Here is a 20,305-nt window from a genome sequence, read left to right on the forward strand (position 1 = left end):
TAAAATAATTACATCACTCCTTTTCAGAAGACATGCACAATGTTGTCAGACAGGTTTAGAGTGTTTCGGGACTCAAACAATGCTATCTCTTCTATAGTTACTGTAACACACCTTATGTCAGCTATTTATAAAATGCTCTGTAGTCTTCTTTAAACTTCATCTCTTCAAAAATAACTTCAGACCAAACAAGCTGTAATGGACAATTCAAGACATAAGAAATGTATCTGCCAGAGACCACAAAACTTTTCGCCTTTGTCTCAGGAAGTAATAATCTGAAAGCAAATACATCAGAAAGCCTGTGTCGCACTATACTAGAGAGTCAGCTAATTTGGCTTTGTGAGACAAGTTTGAAGACCCAAAAGCATTTATAACATTTGGTTTTTGTTTTTCTAATTAGATGTGGCTCTCTTTTTTTTTTTGTTGTTGTTTCACTTGATGCTGAAGTCATTTAAATCAAAAAATCATTTAAGTATATCTGGCACGGGTTTTTTTCGTAAATCAAAGTGAAATACACAAAACCAATTTAATCACAAAAGTACCACTTCCTTCAGGATGTCAGTAATTCTCAAAATTGCCTTAGATATTTGCTAGATATCAGAAATGGGTAATGCAGCATTTTAAGTGGCAGAAATGCATTAGTACTATGTAAGTACATGATCCTTAATGTACTAATCTCAGCAATATGTGTAATGAGAACTTTCAGTAACACTTTATTTTAAGTGTCCTCTGAGAAATGCTAATTTACAATGAAACACCTATGGAAGTACATGTGACATCTACATGAATACCAAATGAATTCATTTTGATCAATGCTATTACAATGAATATGATATGAATTCACAATGATAAGGTGTTTAAAGAATTACCACATTTCCCTTTAATATTACATATGTTTTGAAGATTAGCATATGTTAAAAACCATGTTACATGTTCATTAGGAGGTATATACGTTAGGATGTGCAAGAGATAGGCCACGGGACTGTTTAAAACATCTTTGCATCATTTAAAACATTAACAAAGGATACCCATTAGTAGCGACAATGGTTCTCACTTCAGTCCAGTAATGAGATCTGCTGAGTTCAATGAATTCTTCGACTTGCATTTGAGGACAGCATATAGAATAATGGGCTGGACTTTGTACCCACTGCTCACCCAGGCGCATAACTACAGACCCACCAAAAAAACAGTACTACAATCTAGTGCAGAGCATTTTCATACTCAAGAATAATGTGCCTCATGCATGTAAGAAAACTAATTGATGACCCCTTCTAAAATCTGACCATTAGTGTCATGAAAGGAACCTGGGATTTGTAGGTTTTGTAAAGATGACTCTTAGCTCAAGTGCCAGAACAGGGACTGAAGTTTCAAAAATCTGAGGCCAGTTGTGGTCCTCTCTGACTGAGAAGCCTTAGAACAACTCCAAGATGTAGAGATAGTTTTGAAAGCCCTTAACAAGCTAACTGGTGGAGAAAAAAATATGGTCAAAAGCTATCAACAAATTAAAAAAGCTGATTTTAGGTTTGTAGGTTTGCTGTTACCTCTCCCAAACCTGCGAGTGCTGTTTGCCCTGGTTGCCATTCCTTTCAAATCTGTGAAATTTCAGAGTATGTTCTGGTGACAGTACAGAAACGTTCCTCATGGGTCACAGCTCTCCCAGCAGACAGGAAGAGTGGTCCATCACCAAGCCCAGAAACTGCTGCAAGTCGATCAGCAAACTCTCTCCTTTCTGTGGCAGAGACCAGTTACGGCTGCACTAAACTGGTTAGCATTTGAAGAATGAATAAGTGGTAGAGAAATAGATAGGAAGGCAATAAGAGAGCTGGTCTGAGCCATAACACAGCTTTACAGCCCTTAGAAACAGTGACAAGGAATGATGGTCCAGACCTCAGCAACAAATGCTGATAAGAAGCAATGACCCTGATGCACTTGCTCTAGTTTTATTTCACTTGAAAACCTTCATAGGAACTTTTTTATATATATATTATGTATATATATGGCCATGGTGTCCTTCTCTAAGTGTGACTGTGTTTACTAAAGGTCAATAGCAATCGCAATGCCATCATTTCCCTTAAAGCATCAGACCATTTTCTATCACACTGTACTAACCTTGGCTGCGTTTATTTAGTTTTGTTTCCTTTTACATCTAGCAGGAACCGTGTTTAATGGTTGATGCCAATAAGCAATTGGGCTAATCAAGGTGCAACACCTGCCAGAGCAAAGGCTGAACCAGCAGTATGTGTTGGCTGAGCGCTGAAAGATCATGCTAATTGCCAGCGTCTGGCCTTTGGCTGGACTATCAGGCGTCGGGAGCTTTCGGCAGTGATTCGCAAGGCTTGGAAAGGATACAGGAATCCTCTTACAGCTCTGAAGGTCCCTTCTTACACAGTGCCAAATATCCCCTGTGAGACACTGCCCGCACTTCTCACCCACGTCCCTAACACCAACCGGTGCTCAGCACCTCACCACAGACCCATTACACGAGCTATGAGGTTCATGCAACCTTGACACCACTCAGCAGAAACTGCTGTCGCCCATTAAGAAAGTGCTCCTAGCTCTACACGTGACCATATTACCAGAATTACTCAAAAAGTTACAGTTAAGGGTGCATTTATCTATACAGACGAACGTCTACATACTTGTACAAGTATACACAGTCACATATAATTATGGAGAAAGCAGGCTTGCAAACTTCCCCCATGTAGACATCAAAGAAGGGACTGTCAATTTGACCGAAAATTAGAAGAGAGTTTAATAAAAGCATAACAGAGATCCTGAACTATCATACCTATGATGGCATGAGCTGCAGAAGTGCTGAAAAGCACTTTACTCTGTCATCAAAAAAAATGAAAAGGAATTGCTAAAATTGTTTGATGTTTACATTTAATTCATTCTTTTAATTTAACCAGGAAAACAGAGGCCACGTCTCAGGAGAGCGGCAAAAGAAAACACAGCATTTCATTTGTCTGTTGCTGGGATAAGTACCCTAAATAAGGAATGAACTTCAGAAAACAAGTTTAAAATATGATTTAGAATAGTAAGAATACCATTAACATTATTTCTCACTCCACATTTGCTCTGGGCCACATGGATTTTGATATGAAGTCGGTGCTATGAGATATACTTAAAAATTCACATTTTGCTTAATCATTAGAAGCCTGAAATTCAGATACTCAAAAAAGAGGGGAGGGAAGAGAAAAATTGTAAAATTTTCTCATAAAATTGCCTCAGAATGAAATTCTGCCCTTTTCTTCTACTCCAAAAAGTCATTACCATCTGACAGCTGTTTAGTGGCATATGTGTGTTGGTGGTACCAGTCCAATTCCTAGTGGGCAGGTGTCTGCATCACAAAAGCCACCATCACAATTGGCACTAATTGGCACCCTTGCTGGCAGCCTCTGTAAAGAAAATAAGGATTAGATGGCACAGAGATCAAATTATCCTGTCACCATAAAGGTGATCCCCCCTTTAGGTCAGAAAGGCCTGTTGGCAGGACAGTTCAGGGAAGTTTGCACTTCCTGAGCTCGTGTTTCGCTGGAGAGACATGAAATGTCGGGTGTCTGGCAATGAGGCACGTTTCACAGGCGCTTTCACTTCGCATTTTTTGCTGAATTTCAAAAAGAAAAAAACAAACCAACACCCAAACTCAAAACTCAAACAACAAACGATAAAATTCCCTCTTAATTTGGACAGTTTCCGATCAATACAAACTTGCTATTTTATGCAGATAGTCACCACATTGCTCTGCTGGGGTATCAGTATATTTGATGCCTTTCTTTGTATGGGGTTTTTTGCCTTTTTTTTTTTTTTTGAACAGCATGCAAATTCTGTGATTTTTCTAAGTATAGGGTGCAAAATACCCTGGAAAGTAGGGGGGAGGGGGAATGTCTTACAGCTCAGCAAGCTTTATGAGGATATTCTCTTAGTTATTGAGATGAGTTGAATAATTCTCCACTAATTTATACACCAGTGAAACTGGCCTGTTGGCAAGTCCACAATTAATGCGAATGCCAAGTGGGATTGCAGCTTTGTTTCATCTAGGAAAACACTTAGCTGAACAGCAGCTTTCCCAGCTGAAAATGTGTGTCTGTCTTTAAACTTGCAACAGAAGCTGGCATTTCTTCGTTTCCATTCACTCTATCATTATGATGCATTATACAATGTAATGATGTAATACGCTGGAAAGCTGAAACGCTAGCTCTTTGCCAAAAATAATAATACAAAAAGTGTACAATTATTTTCATCTATGAAAGCCACTCTCACTACCATCTCCAGCTCCCCAGTCAAACAGAAATCTTTCCTAATAGCAGATCATCTCTTACTGTTTGCAAATCAAACGTGAATGTGAAAGGGGGGGGGAATGCCAGCTCATCCATGCTGAGTTACAACTTTTAAAAGATGTAAACATATTTATCACTTCAGTGTGGCAGCTCATCACTGCACATCCCTCACACTTACATTTTAATAGTGTTTTTCTCCACAGGATGAGCCCTTCACCTGCGGGACGTGCCGTTTCATTCTGGAGGTGGCTGCACTGGGGCTAAGTGTGAAGGGATTACTGGAGGCAAAAAAGGCACCAGGATTTGGACCTTGGTCAGAGGATCAAAATGCCAGGAATTTTTCAGGCCTGGCCTTACCACTCCTTAATCACCAAAGTTATTAAAATATCAGGCTTGTGTATGCACGATGATGCTGCTTCAGCATGGATGTAACCTGCCCCAGACCACAAAAAAGGCAGTGAGGGAGCAGAAACAAAATGCAGATTGCTTTAGGTTAAGCATCTGCTCAACTGCTTTATTTCCCCTTGACTTACAGGGAGTTCACGCAGCCTCAATGCCACGACACCCCCCCAAATGCAAAGCCATGAAATCGATACAGGGTGGCCTCGACGTGAGGGACATTTTGCAAAATGCATGGACACACATTCCCCGGTCACAGGTGTTCAGAGAAACGGCGGCTCCTACCTATTAGGTCCACAACAAACAGTGCAATGGGCAGACAATGAAGGTGAGGCCACAAAAAGAAGCTTCATAACAAACTCAGCTACCAAAGTGTTCTGCGTTTTGGTCACCACCCTGCTAGCTCCAGGGCAGGGCTTGCCCCTGGCAGCAAAAGCCACTGTTGGCGATCCAAGGGCAGAGCCAGCCCCAACCAAAGGTCCCGTCCGCTCTGGCTGAGCGGAGAGAGGAGAGACCTGGGGTGCGTGTCAGTGCAGAGCTAAAGACAATCTTTTAGGAGAAAAACTGAAAAACAGAATGAAATTAAAGCGACAGGAAGCAGTACAGTACCAAGCGGAGGGGTTAGGGTGCAGGAGGCAGATGCCGTGCATCAACGAGGCGCAGGTTTGCCAGGCGGAGAAAACTCTCCTCCCACAGTGATATACAATTGCACAGTAAGTGTATCTTAATAATACAATAAAGTGTTAGCTCTGATTAGAAAAGAAAGATGAATTCTTCTGCTAAACCAGGGTAACCCTAAAAGCGTGTTAACATGAAATACTAAATAAAATGCTACTCATCTGTAATAAATCTTATTACACATTTTGGCAATTTTACTACTAACATACCGAAGGTTTCAAGCAATGTTTGAAAATAGAAATCTTAAATTGAATCATTGTTGCATGAATATATGCAAAATATTCATTTCTAGCACTGTGAGGGTTGAGTGCTTTTAAATTGGAGAAATCACTCATGACTTCACCTTTTCATGCAAGATAAAGTTGTATGTGGTAACATCATTACAATGTCATGAAAGGAGTGGAAATCATACAACAGTTCTGCCTAAAGCTAATATACAAAAAAGTACTTCTATATTTTTCAATATTGTTCAATATTTAAAGGTGCAGTACGAGGCTTTAAATATATAAAAAAAATCATTAGACTTCAGATGTCAGTGCGGCCTTCACTGAGTACTGAGACTAATAAAATCATTGATGAGATCTCTTTAATATTTAACAGAATTCATGTCTTAGGTACTAGCCTATTTTCAACTCCAGTCTCTGTAGAGGGAACTAAATATAGAAATAAAAAAAAGCAAACAATTTATGTGGCGGTCATTATAGATTTTTTTTAACTAGGGCACTAAAATTAAACTATTTACTCAATAATACTGTCATAACAACAGAGAAAACGCTATGACATTTAAATAGTCTTTCCTATAAATCCTTTAGCAGGAGATTACTTCAAAAGTACATAACACTTTTATACACATTAACAATCAGTAAATTCAATCAGTGAAAACGAACGAGCATATTTTGCAATGAGTTGCCGCACCATGAATTGCCAATATAGAGTTCAGAAGACTTCTGCAATCTTAAAGGTGTTTTAAAAGAGTGGGAAAGGCATAATTTGAGCTTATATACGTCTTTGCCTTTTCTTTCCTCTGATTAAAAAAAAAATTAGACCTGAAAGTTCAGTCTCAGAAGTAGAACTTACATTTAAAAAGCCCACCCTGTAATTTAACTGTATTATTTTTTATAGCACCTATGTGGGGAAAAAAAAGAAAAAACAGGGAAAGACAACCGCACAATGTCAGGCTCAACTTTAAACCCTGGTTCGCACGAAATGGATAGCTCCATCTCAGCGAGGCAGCCACCGCTCCGGCACTTGGAGTAATGGGCATGCAAAGCAAAAAATGTCTCCGGCTTTGAATTTCAACCCCGCCACTACAATATTCTCATTTGTTAAAATAAAAATGCAAATTTCTAAATTATTGCCTTATTTTTATGTTAAAAAAAAATAAAGTCCCGCCTGCCGTGGCCAGGCTGTTGCTAGGTGACGATGCCGCGGCACGGACCGTCGCCGGTGATGAATGGGGCGCTGAGCCCGGCTGGCGGCAGTCCCCGCACCGCTGCCGCAGCCGCCCCGCACAGCCCTCGTGCCCTCCGACGGGTCTGCCGCAAAACAGCACAAAGAGCAGGCCGCGAAGGCCAGGCCGAGATTTTGGCAGCGGGAGGGTCTGTCTGGCCCACACCGGCCCAGCCGGGAGGACACCGGCGTGGCACCAGCGGGGTTCACCGCGCTTTCGTGCTTTAGCAGTGATGCTAAAGCCAATGAGGGTGCAGAACTTTACCAAGGAGCAAACAGAACCTGTCTAAAAGGCGTTGCGGTTCAGGTGAACCTGCCGATAGCATGGCTGCTCAAAGCTGATGGTCGGGCACCACCTCCAGTCTGCTGTGGCCATCATCAGACCCCAGTCAGCAGCGGGGTCCCTCCCACCACCGAGCTTGTCCTTATCTTAGATGCTCACAAATCCGGTTGGGGGTTCCCCTTGTACAGATGCTGCAGGTGCTGTACCTGTCTTGCCACCGCTCTGCCCACCCTCCACTTCTCCTTCACATGTCCCACTGGGATGTGGGAAGTGAAGGAAAGAGCCTTTTTACTAAAAACCATCATATTTGAGCGATGGACAAGGATGAGTCCTTGCGCAGGTTGGCTGGCAATAAAAACCCCAAGCAGAGGAGGGGCAGCTTCCCCTCAGATAACAGCAGCAAGCTGCCCTGGACCCCCAGCGAGGTGCAAGAAGCCCTGACCATCACAGGGTTCATTTCTCCCATTCTGACCATTAACAGGAATCAGCAGTATCCAAACCATAACCATCATGAGATCCCAAGGAGCTCAGCACACGTGAGAAGTTGTCTGTTTCCCTGCTCACACCCGTATAAAACCCAGCCTCATCAGACCTCACTGGGGTTTCCACACGCTCATTTCCTCTAAAAATATAGTGAGGATATGCCAATGAAACAAACAATTTGGTGGTGTTAATCCATAGATTATTGACAAGATGAATGAGATTCCTTGGATCTAATGCTCTCTGCTACTCAAGGGCTAGCTAAGCTCTCTTTTTTCAAATATGTGGATTTTGAAATGATGGATCATAATAACAGAGCTGGTGCCTATGAATGGGGATTGCAAACACTTAATATTTCAATAGAAGTGTGTGCAACATGATCCAATCACTCTGAAAAATGTACAAAATGGAAATATATAAAGAAAGCAGCTGGCATGAAAGAGAATAAACAAAGAAATATTGATAAAACTCTGTATGGATTAGTCAAAATATATTCAAGCTGCATTTGAATAATCTCATATATATTTATATGAGTGTACATATATATATATTCAAAATACAGAAAGATTTCTTACCTCATCATTTCCCTGCTTTGAAGGACAGATCTCTGAATTAACACCCCCTCTGCAAATCACAGGGCTGTGCTTGTGCACGAGAACCCGACTCCCCTGATGCCACTCACGCCTTGAGAGTGTGCTCACGGGGAGGGTGACTTTGGGAGTAGCTCAGCACCCTTGCCTCAATTCAAGGAAAGCGCATGTTTTGTGTTAAACTCATAAGGGACCCCTTGAAAGATCTATCTTGTCAGTCATTAGACTAATTTTTCACCTGTTTTTATATGGCACACCCCAGTGATTTCAGGATCAGGCCAGGAGAAATCATTTGCATCGCACTTTCACTGGAGTATTTACTTCCCTACATCTCTGCGGTAAAATCAATCTGACCACTGAGAGCTGATGTTAGAACCAAGACAATTTTAAGGCTGAAAATGCACCATCCCAACATGCAGTTAGTTCCCTGACCCACAGCACGTCCCTGCAGCTGAGCTGGGGTAACTGCTAGGGACCACGCGTACCCACTGAACCCACGCCAAGGGCAAGGTATCACAAGCTAGTTTAAGGCTCAAAGGAAGAAAAAAAAAAAAAGCTAAACCATTTTACTTTACAACTCTTGCAGGCTAAGAGGATGTAGGCGAATGGTGAGTACACCTCAGCCGATGGGTGGGAGCTTTTTATGCTGCAGTGACTTCCTATTGAATGTGAGCCCCAAGCTATTCTGCAGTTTGAGGAAGGAAGTGGTGGTAACAACCTTCTCTCGTTCTTCATTATTTTCTGCTTGCTTGCTTTCCCTGCACTTCTACCACCAGATCATTACCAATCTTCACAAGGCCACCTTGAGTGATGAGGGGAACCAGAGCACCATCCCCCAGCTCTCTACTATCAGCAAGTACCAATTTATCATATCCGGTTGTGTTGTGGGGTTTTCCCCCTTTTTAATCACAGTTGCCCTAAAAATCACCTTCCTTCCCCCTACCACAGCAGCCTACCCTCCGCCAAGATGTTCAATACGGTAAGCTTTGCTGGTTTATTTTTGCCGTGTGATTATTCCATACACCATCACAACTTCAGTGATTATCTCTACCGACTGTGCCTGCCCACCAAAAGGAACTACCAGGGCTTTGCTGGAGCACCACGCTCTCCCACGCAGCAGCGTGCCAGGTTGTTGCCTCTTCCCCTGGCACACTGTATTAGCTGCCTGGTCTCCAGCATTGCTCACTGCTCTCCCTGGTTTCACCAAACTATCAGCTATTTTTTGCAGGAGGAAACCAAGCAAGAACTGAGTACCTTTAGGTTACCAAGTCTGCCTGGGAATAATTCTGTCAGCAAAACCCTTGGTCACAGCAAGACTATCAGACACACAGCATATAAAATAGCCTCAACCATTTAAAAAGCAAAATGGTTCATCCAGTCAAACTTGCACTGCTTCTCAACAGTTCACTGCATCACGCACAAACCCAGCTCACCTGGCCCTAAAGCACAAGCCTGTGTTCACACACAATACCTGTGTGTTTGTTTACACGGCAGCCCCACCGCCAGGAAGGCCGTGCAGGGCAGCAGGACAAGGCACAGAGGTCCAGACTCTGCTGGTCTCCTCCTCTCTCAGTTCAACATTGCCACTCATTATCGTAAACCCTAAATCCAAATTCAGTCCCAGCAGATTAAGAGGTAGCACTTTCCAACACACAAAGCTCCTGTCCACCACGTACAATTTAGCCAGCTCTGGAGAACGAACCCTGTATCTTTGCATGTGACAGCAGAGGTTTACTGGCACGCTGCAAGCACAGGCTCTCTAGCACCGACTTAAATGAGCAGAAATTTGAACACTCAATCTTAAACTAGCTGCAATGGGTTTACTAGTAGGTCAGTAGCTCTGTTTGCACCTTCCCTCAGCAGAATAGCAGCTGCTTGGTTGTGTGAGCCAGCAGACCTTTAGCTGTTCAGATCAGGATCGCCTTGCCTGGAAGGAACATCCCCATCATAGCATTTAAATCTAGAAGGATAGAGGAGATTCAGACATCCTCCAGCAGTGTGCTGCCATTCCCAGCTGAGCCCTCTGAGAGACAGTGAGGAGGTTTTTGGACCAGGTGTTATTTTCCAAGGACGTCACAGATCAGGACAGAATACCTGAAAGCTAACCCAGCTACAATCAGAAGTTTTCTTCTGGCTTTTTACATGTCTGGTTTGCTCCTCTCTTAGTTTGCCAGCCTATATCTGATCACAGTTACGAATTCCAAATTGCATTCTGTAGGCTGTATTTCCCCCAGATTTACATGCAACTATGATCAAAATCTGTTGTTTAATACCAGACCTCTATAATGAGCCCGAGATATTCTATCGCACGCTGAATTTCTGACTCACATGATATGAAGCAACGCAATGACACACACACGCACACATATACCAGAGCAGAGGTTTGAAACAGCAGCAGCTTTTCTCTTGGCACAGGGCAGGGGCACTTTGGTTTCTTGAACAGGTGGACTACCTGACAAGCAGCAGGTAGCCTTGCTTTTGACTACTACATTTTAAATCAGGGCTGTTTGGCAATTCATTAGTGTCTGCTAACTGTTAAACACAGGAAAGTTCAAAAACATGCATATGTTTCCCTCCCTGCCTCCCAGGTGGTATCTGTTTCAAGCAGCAACCTTTTCACTTCGTGCATCAAGACTTGTAAACTTCCCGTGGCTACGCCAGCGGTTCCTAACCAGGTGCCTGTGCCGGAGTCGCAGTCTCTGAAGAGCAGCAAACTCCATATGCTGATCTCCGGCTATGTAGATGCCATTCGTTTCTCCTTGAAAGTTTATTGTCAGAATTACTGAAATGTACACAAATGTCTGTATTTGAAGGTGAAATTTGGTGGAAAAATAAAGATATAATAGGATCCTTTCTTATATAATTTCCTGGTGTGATGTCTGTCTGAAAAATGAAGTGAAATTATATGATGTCAAAAAATCATGTTTCAAAATGATTGACAACATGTGAGTGTTTTGCATTGTGAAATGAGGTGGAAAATTTTAATTGCATGATGGAAGGACATAATATTTATTAGAACCTTGTAACCACACTGGATTTCAGTGAAGAGGACACAATTTTAAATTTTATATTAATACTTCAGGCTAAATCTTAAATGAACACACAGAAGCAAAATTCCACCTTGGAATCTGTAAGTTTTTAATCTCTAATAGTAAAATAGTATCTATAGGGTTGGCACATCACCATAGTGACAAAAAGATTCCCTCGTACATGCTCTGCTATTCTGATCTGAACAATATATAGCGCCCGGCTCCCAGGTCACTGAAAAAATAGCTGCTCTGTACACACAGAATTTTGATAAAAGTCTGCTGAAGAACTGGGTAGGCTGAAATTCTAGGAAAGCCAAAACTAGCTAATATTTCTAAGCCCACCTCTATCCTTCCCAATGACAAAAGACAGGCTTACATCCACACCCAAATGCTAACAAACCCGGATCCTTGCAGACAGGAGCGGGGAATAAATCCCAGATTCAAAGTCATATCAGAGAAAATCCCCAGTAAACAGCAACAAGTTCAGGGAGAGTCCTGGACAGCTGTGTAATAGTTTTATTATCAGGGCTGGCCAGCATGACACCAGGCACTAGTAGTTTTCAAAGAAAGGGGTTTAGAGAATGGAAAAAGTGAGGTAACGTTAAAAGAGGGAAAATGGAGATATATGTACATGGAGGTAACTCAAAGCAGTCAATCTTAGCTTTCAGACATGCCCTGGATAAGTCTTGTGTCAGTAAGGAATCTGGATCGGGCAATCTATTTAAGGTTCAGCAGTATTAGTTACGTTTCCTCTCCCTTCCTCTTTCCCGGCACGAAAGGAGCTTGAGGGCCTGAGAGATGGCAAGCAAAGCTACCCCTTCCCCTCCTCAAACTCTGGTCACCTTTCTGAGCCTGTTGACAACACCTCGGGTTGAGGGGGAATGCAAAGGAAATAGGAAATCCTGATTTTGAGCAAAGTTTTGTGAAGCAGCAGCCTGTGACCAGCCCAGCACAGAGAGGTGCCGGAGCACGGCTGCTTCACCACCAGTGCCTTCAGCAACTGGCTCAATTTAGCGAGAAGCTTTTTTCCAGGGATAACTTTTGACGAGAGCTTTCCTGACCAGGAAATGACCAGGACACGGATGAACTTCTGGTGCTTTTAAACATCTCCTCCCACCCATCTGTGCAGTGTCAGGTCTGTGTTTGGAGATCTGAGTTTAATTCAGAGATGGAAGATCAAGCAGTCAAAGTCCATACTCATTTGGAGTTGGAGTCCGCTCTCACCAGCCTGGCCAGGACCCTGAACCACCCATAGCAAGGAAAAACCAAGCAATCTTCAAGTACAAAGTGACATACAAAGACAAGAAAAACATAATTCTCTGTATAGGCAGAGTAAGTCATGATGAGTGTTGAAAGACAACTTTTAAATACTCTGTAATAGCTCTCAAAAAAAGAAACAACTGCATTACCACAATAAAAAGCATGGACAATCCAGAAGTCCATAAAGAAATTCTGAGAGAAATGAAACAAGCTCAACACAGCTGAGTCCTATCCTGTTCGTGTAAGACACAGGGGAGTGTATTATAAATGTCTACCTGGAGCCGAAGAGAATGGTTAAAATTATATCCATTGAGCCTAAATGAAGCACCAGGAAGGGAGAAGTATGGCAAGCTGCATAAGGGAAACAAAAAGGCCAGCTTCAAATTCTGTCTGAGGTTCACTATACCAGTAATTCACAGAAATTTGGGCTAGGACATAAATCACAGCACTGGAATCCTAAAGGGTCATTGAATGGGTGTGCAGCTAGTCAAGCAGAAGAGGTCAGAAATTAAAATGGTTAGCAATGAGTAATAAGAAACCTTAGATCCTTAAAGAATTGTTTGAAATAGATATTTATGCTCCTTGCCAAGGAAGGAAGAGATTTTTCTCCTCTCCATCAAATTAGCTTTGACTGAGTACTGGGAACAAAATACGCTCCTGAATATCCTCAGCAGCTTTTGAATTGCATGTTCTTTTATCTGCGCACCTCCACAGAGCAAACCACCCCACAGAAAAGTTTTGCTCAAAACCCAGGTATGCTCTCCGAGAGAGAGATTTACACGTCGTTGCATGAGAAACACTTGTACCTTTCCCCAGACTGGGGCAGAAAACAGTAAGAAAAGGTTTATCCCACTGACTGCACCAAGTAATGCATTTCCCAGAACTCCAGTCCTGGGAAGGTCTGCAAAACCCCGTGGCTAATCCGTGACAGATTAACCCGATCTACCTGACAGACGTGCAGAAGGTCCTGTCCCACCCTCAGCAGCCCTGCCGGTGTCCCATGGAGGAGGGGACCGCCCTGTGCGCTGCCGGCAGAGTAACAACCCCGACCTCTAACACTCAAATTGCACTCTTACCCTGATGTGCTGCCCGAAGCCCAGACTGTCTGAGCCAAACGCAGACGCCTGGGAAATCTAATCGATGGAGTGGGAAAAAAAAAAAAAAATTGTAAAAATGTATTAGATACTTCTGAATAACAAATAAATCTGAGGAAATCATAATCTGCTCACAGCTATTCCATGAGAAGCAGAAAGCAAGCCAGATCAATTATTCATTTCAAGTTACTCAGTCAGCACTCCATCAGGCTCTTTTATGTCAAAAATGTTACAGGATAAACACAGCTCTGAGACAAATTTCTGCCCTACCCTCAAACATGGAGCAATTATGGATGTACCTAGGAAGCCCCACACTCAGAAAAGTCTGCACAGCACACACCTGGCCCCTTGCACTGCTCCATCCTGCCCTCCTGCATCTGCCGAGGGTTGGAGTTCTCCAAACTTGGGGGTCAGCTCCTTCCTCTCTCCCCTCCACACACACTCATACACTCCACTCAGACTTTTTTTTTTGCAATCTAGGATTCTCGTTGTAGTAATAAAGCATAAGTCCACCACTAATTCAGACAGAGACTTTCTTGGAAGGAACCTGGACAGTTTATGGACTGATTCAGCAGTAAAGACTCCACTTTCTGAAGATTACTACTCCCCAAATTGCTCTTTGCTCCAGTCATTATAAAGTGTTTATAACATGTTTGCATCCCATATCTGAATATTAATGAAACATTTTTTCATAACACTACATAAAACACCTGTGTCCTTGTGTACACCAGAGAAAATTCTTGCAATAGTGTGAAATAAAAATGTTGGGGTCCTTCAAACCTTAAACCACCAAAGACCGATCTGCTTCCTTCCACCTGTTTGTACTGTTCAGTTTTTCTGTTCAGAAAATAAATAACCATCTCTGAACAAGCAACTACAGAGTACATAAGAGCATCACAAAGTAATTATGAGTTTATGACATCATCTTAATATTACAAGGGAGAGACTGAAAGACCCAGGAGAAACTCCAGATTTCCCTTTTGGGAAAATGTTAATGGATGCTTACAATCTGTTTTCCTTTGTTTGGATGTTACAACCAATAATACACTTTTATGTCTATAAATAAAGACTAAAGTTGAATAAATCCAACAAGCTCCTGAGCCTGCGGCTCTGAAACTTGATTCACATTCACGGTAAAGATTTATGAGTCACTTGCAGAGAATAAGTTGAAGCTGCAAGATTTGGGGTGAAATTATTCAAAAGGGTGATTATTTTTGGAATGATTATGCATGCACACCTGATCAGGGTGTCACCTGGGCCCCCTTGTCTTACATGATGAAATGTGGCAATTTTTCTGCATTTCTCTTTGCTTGCACAAAAGAAGAGCATGTAAGAGCAATCAAACTGTTTATTTTTACACACACCGGATCACCTTGCGGATATATTTTCCCTTTTACTTAGATCACAGGACATGTTCTTTAAACTATTCACATGAATATACTAAATTTACTGATGACTGCAAAGCAAAGGAATAAAACTGATTGCTGTTCTTTGTGTGTGGGTGTCTCTCTATATATTTTTATATATATGCATGTATGTATGTATGTATGTATATGTGAACCAAAATACTTTTGTATTTGGGATACAAAGTTAAGCACTCAAACTTTGGGAGAAGCAGGCAGCAGTAACTGTCCCTGCTGCATGCACTGTGGGAAGAGAGCCTTGATTCTTTCCTCTTTCTTTCACTTTCTTGCTCCTTCACTTCTTTCCTCTTTCTTAAAACCTTTTGGCCTTTACCTTTGCCCAACAGTTTGCAACCATCCATTGTGGAGGACCACGAGTACCACCAAATGAGGCCATGGACCATGAAGAAGACAGAAGGCATCCCTACATAAGGCCTTTGGCTTGGATCTCTCTCTTGCAATGTGGGTTCTGACACCTAGATAACTGAGGGGGTTTAAATTATTCTGTCCAAATGAAATAAGCTTTGTAAAATATAAATGAAAAAAAAGTTGGAAAATACACCCTCATTTATAATCTTTCTCCACCTGGAGAATGAGATCACTCTACAGCCATCTGAAAGGTTTTCAGGAGCCTCCTTTTAAAAAATTTTTGTGGCACAGTCTCAGAAACCTCATTGTTAGTCACTTCACTCTCTCCATGTTCTTCCTGATAAGATGTTTTTCTCCTGTGTAACATATGTTTCTCCCTTTTTAGTCTAAAACCTTTTTGCTTTGTTCAGGCAATTCAAAATTGATAGAAACTTCCTCCTTGATCTCATAGTGATTTGGCCTGAAACAAACCCCCTGAAGGCCTCCAAAACGTGAGCAGGTTCAGGTTAAGCTCCAGATTTGGTACTCGATGCTTTTCTCTGGAACTGGCTGAGCACACATTCAGGAGGTTTCTCTCCTCTCTGCACAGACTCCCAAACTGCAAGGGGTATCTCTCCTCCCAACTCTCGTCTCCTTTCGAGAGACTCTCTACGCTGGACCAAATTTAGAAACTTTATGACTGCACCCACAAAACCCTGGTGATGAGGGAGCCAGGCAGGTAATCACCTTTTTCCAGACGCCTGCTATTTCAAAAAGGCAGACTATGCTCTGAGGGTACGTGGGTAGCCCCGCCAAGCACCTCTGGAAGATCAGCCCACTCCTCCTTTTGCATAAAAGATCCTCCCACTCTTCCATTAAATTATCACCCATTCCTTTGTTACTACTAATCTAGTATGAACGTATTCATGCAAGAAACAAAATCAGATACAAGAATGAATCGAAATCTTGTCTCACACCTGCTGCGAACCCAGAGCTTGTCTGAGATAAGAATACAAGTGCAGGTATAAATTTTTCAGAAGACACCCATATTTAATACTCTCCTGGATCTGAATGTGTCTCAGCCCCAGGGTCTGTCACGGCCAAGTCCTCTCTGCTCAGCCGTGGCCACAGACCTCCAAGTCAAAAGCACTGGAAGGCCCCCCTACTACGTGTGATGGGCAGATGCTTGCAACTAAGTACGTCTTAAAATCATTATTCTTTCATTCACAAAAAAAATAAATTTCAAGGAACCAAAACCATTTGCAATTTCAGGTAAAGTTCATGAAGTAACTTTGAAAACAACTTTAAAACATTCAGAAAACTCAAAATGTTTTCTGAAAACACTTTCAAAAAGCAGTGTTTTAATTTTTGGTTTTGAAATAACCTTTTGTGTTTAGAAATTCACCAACATTAAATAATAATAGAGGATTTAGAAATGAAAGCAAAATTTTTCATTCAGCTAAATAAAAATCTCTCTTATCTTCCTGTTTCTCTTTTCCCATTATAATTAATCTAAGCCTGACATTTATTTCTCTCTTCCCCTCAGTTTGGCCACTGAACCAAACCCATCGGTTATTTGCGATTTGCTGGGTACGGTGGCATTTCCTTTCTCTATGCAAGCACCTCCAAAAAGAGAAAAGGTGTCCACTGGTCTTTCCTCACTACCACTTCTTCTCCCAGCACCATTACCAACTTAGTGTCAAGTCCTCCTTACAGGAAATTAAAACCAAGCACAGAATCGAACCAAAATCTTCTCTCCTGATCCCTACGTTGCCTCTGTACCCCTCCATCCTGCTCCTAACTTCTCCTCCAGCTCTCCCCGTGGCCTTGAGATGGCTCCTCTTTGCTTCTGTATGGCATGTCTTGAGATGCAGAGGAAAACGAGCTCCTTGTGTCCCGTCATCTTTATGGTATACGAATGCATGGACAGTTATAATTTAGCCCAAGGGTGGCATCATGCAGTAAACCACACTACAGTAATTATTAGCTTCTGCGGTGTTATTTAGGGGACTACCATCCTCGGGTTATTTTATAACATTGTTACAGATTAATAGTGATACTGCTGCCTTCAGTGTGCAGAGTTTGCTATGGGTTAAGACCCATGGCGGTCTGTACCATTCAAGAGACCTGTGCAATAAAAATAAAAGAATCATTTCTAGTAAGTTCTGACTCTGATTAAAAAACAATCTTTATGAAATAGATGCTAATAAAATTGCTTTCCTAATTACCCAGAGCTAGTTCATTTCCCAGCAAATATAATAAAACAGAGTTACTTGGCTCTGATTCACAAAATCTGAACCCAAGCTCATTATTAAGGCATTTAGCAGTGAAAAAGCATGTGTGCATAAGATGCTGTCCCGTCAAGCAGAATGCAAGAAATCTTTTGAAGTTAGACCTTTGAAGTCTCAAGTTATTGCTGCATTTTTTTAACGCAGGTATTTCAACAAGAGAAAATCTCTCTCTGTTATTTACACAGATGGAACAGGGCACCCTATTATACCATCATATTCAGCAGAGATTTCAGTAGAAGCAGAAAGTCTTAATTTAAAGAAATATTTAGAGCTGGTACATAGCACTTCTTAATCTGTGGAACCATTACAAGGCTGCAAGACTTTTACATAATAGAATAGACCAACCAATGTCCCAAGGCTATTATTGCTATGACTTGTAACACACTGAAATCTCTTTCATCTGCCTAACCTGGGATTTTGATGATTGTAAATGCATGAATATGTTTCAAGTTTAGGGGGTTATGTTTATGTTTTATTTATTTTTGTTTATGTTTCTGCTCTCTTCAAAACTTCCTCCAATTTCTAGATGCACAAATGTTCTACCAAGCTCTCCAGTTTTCCCTCTGCCAGAAGTCCCCTTGACATCTAGGGAGTCTGACTCCCATAGAGACTACAAGGTGTAGGTCCCTATTTTTAAGAATCAAACCCATTGGGACAGGACAGAACGGGACACCAGCTTCTCCAGCGCATGAAGCACATGGAGGTGAGACCACTGACACACAAGCTGCATTGGTGGTGGTGCAGACACAGGATCGGAGTTCCCAGATCACACAGAGGATGGGGTCACTTCTGAAGCCAAGAGCTGCACAAATCCATCCCATCATCTTGCATTCCAAGACCTGTATTTGAGTTTGCCTTTTCTGTCCATTTACAAATACCTGTTTTCTTTTCCACATGAAATATGTATGATACACCAGCTAGGACAACCACACTCCAGGTCAAAACCTGGCTAAATCCTAGTGAAAGCATTTGAAAAGCATGAAGACATCTTAGGGAGTCACCATCTGCTTCTCTGGTTCATGGCAGAAACCCTTGACACCTAAACCCTTCCCAGCAGCTGTTTCATGAAGGCACTTCTGTATTTCCCAAGTTGTAGCAAGCATTTTGAGCTAGCTGGATAAGGTGGCCCATGCAGTTAAAGAATACCCAGCAGCCCACTATCTTGTGCCACCTGATCCCACAATGCCTTGATTTTCTCACAACAAAATGGAAATAACATTTCCCTCCTCTGCAAGCCAGATGGGAGGCTCAAAAAGTGAACATATATAACTCTGATAAGCAGCATTCCTCTGGAATGAGAAATGCTTGGGGAAGGACTTCCATAAGCAACGAACAGGACCACAAGGACATCAGCAGGAGCAGAACTAACCCAACATGAAGCTTAGCTGCTGCTGTTCCCACGTGCAGTGCACAGCACGATGCTATGCTGGAGCCAGGGACTGGACACCTTCATCCCCTCCTGCATTTGGAGTTTTAACCCGTTTTAACCCCCCAGGCTGTAACAGCACTAACTCAGAGATATGCATCATAAATATATGGCAAAGTATTTGGAATGTTCACATGTGGCAGAGCACTCACTCCCACCCCAGTAGGTGCACCAAGGAAGAGCCTCGATGGCACCCTCACACTGTATCTGCCTGGTGAGGAGATAAACGTGTTACAGACCAACTGGCCATCCTGGCAGATGGACGCATTCCTCCAAGGATGGGAAAGAGGAGAGAAATCATTTTCCATAGACCTGACCATCAATTTGGTCACTCCCCATCTAACTTTTGGTCTACGGCTTGTCCTTCAACAGAATACAAATGACCTTGAACCCACCTAATGTTCACCTACAGCCACACCTGCATAAAATTAGCCATTCTATAGACACTTGTATGCCATAAAGGTATCAAATTAACATGTCTCCTGGTTTCTTTAAGATTTTCACAGTATTCAGCTTTAAAAAACAAAATCCTTTTGGAAAGAGCTCTCAGCCTAACCCCTATGGACAGGAAGTCCCACTGCTGAGCTGAACTGCTTCTCCTTGAAATCAGCACAAAGTGACTGCAAAACCAGAGCTTTCATTAGCTAATTTCTTGGTGGTGCATGAGCCACAAAATAATCCAGCTTCCTCTCTATGGCTGTACAGGCTCCACTAAACTAGCCGGGGAAAAAAAAGCACTAAAAACTTCTTTCATTCAGTGGATTAAGCAGCTATGACTCAGAATTCACATCGGAGATCATCTGTGAAGTGAGAAGGTGCCATTTTTACATAGTGTCTTTCTTAACCTCGGCCACCCCGCAGCACAGCTCGCCGCAGCTTGCGCACACCTCCCGTCCCCTCCCACTGCTTCTGGTGGCAGCTGCGATACTTTGACCCAGGAGGATGCGCTACGGATTAAGTTTCTATCTCAACTTCAGATTGCTTTGTTTTTTGCGGTGGTAAGTTAGATCCTTAACATTATCTTAATGCACTTTTTATGGTTTAATTTCCCCTTTTGTGGTGCTGTTTTCCTCAATAAGACTCTTAAATTGAAATCAGATTTCCTCTGAAGGAGCCAGCCTGATTTTCTTCGAAAGCCCAGTACAATACAGTCATTCCGCTGAGACTGACAATTTTATTATGGTTGCATTTCCTTTTTGCCTACAAAATGTTTGTTTTATAAATAGGCCTTTTTAATTTAATGTAATTTTTTGTAAAACAGCAGAAACAGTCAAAAAACACACAACACAGCTACAAAA

This window comes from Strix aluco, chromosome 3, assembly GCF_031877795.1.
Source record: "Strix aluco isolate bStrAlu1 chromosome 3, bStrAlu1.hap1, whole genome shotgun sequence".
Lineage (NCBI taxonomy): Eukaryota > Metazoa > Chordata > Aves > Strigiformes > Strigidae > Strix > Strix aluco.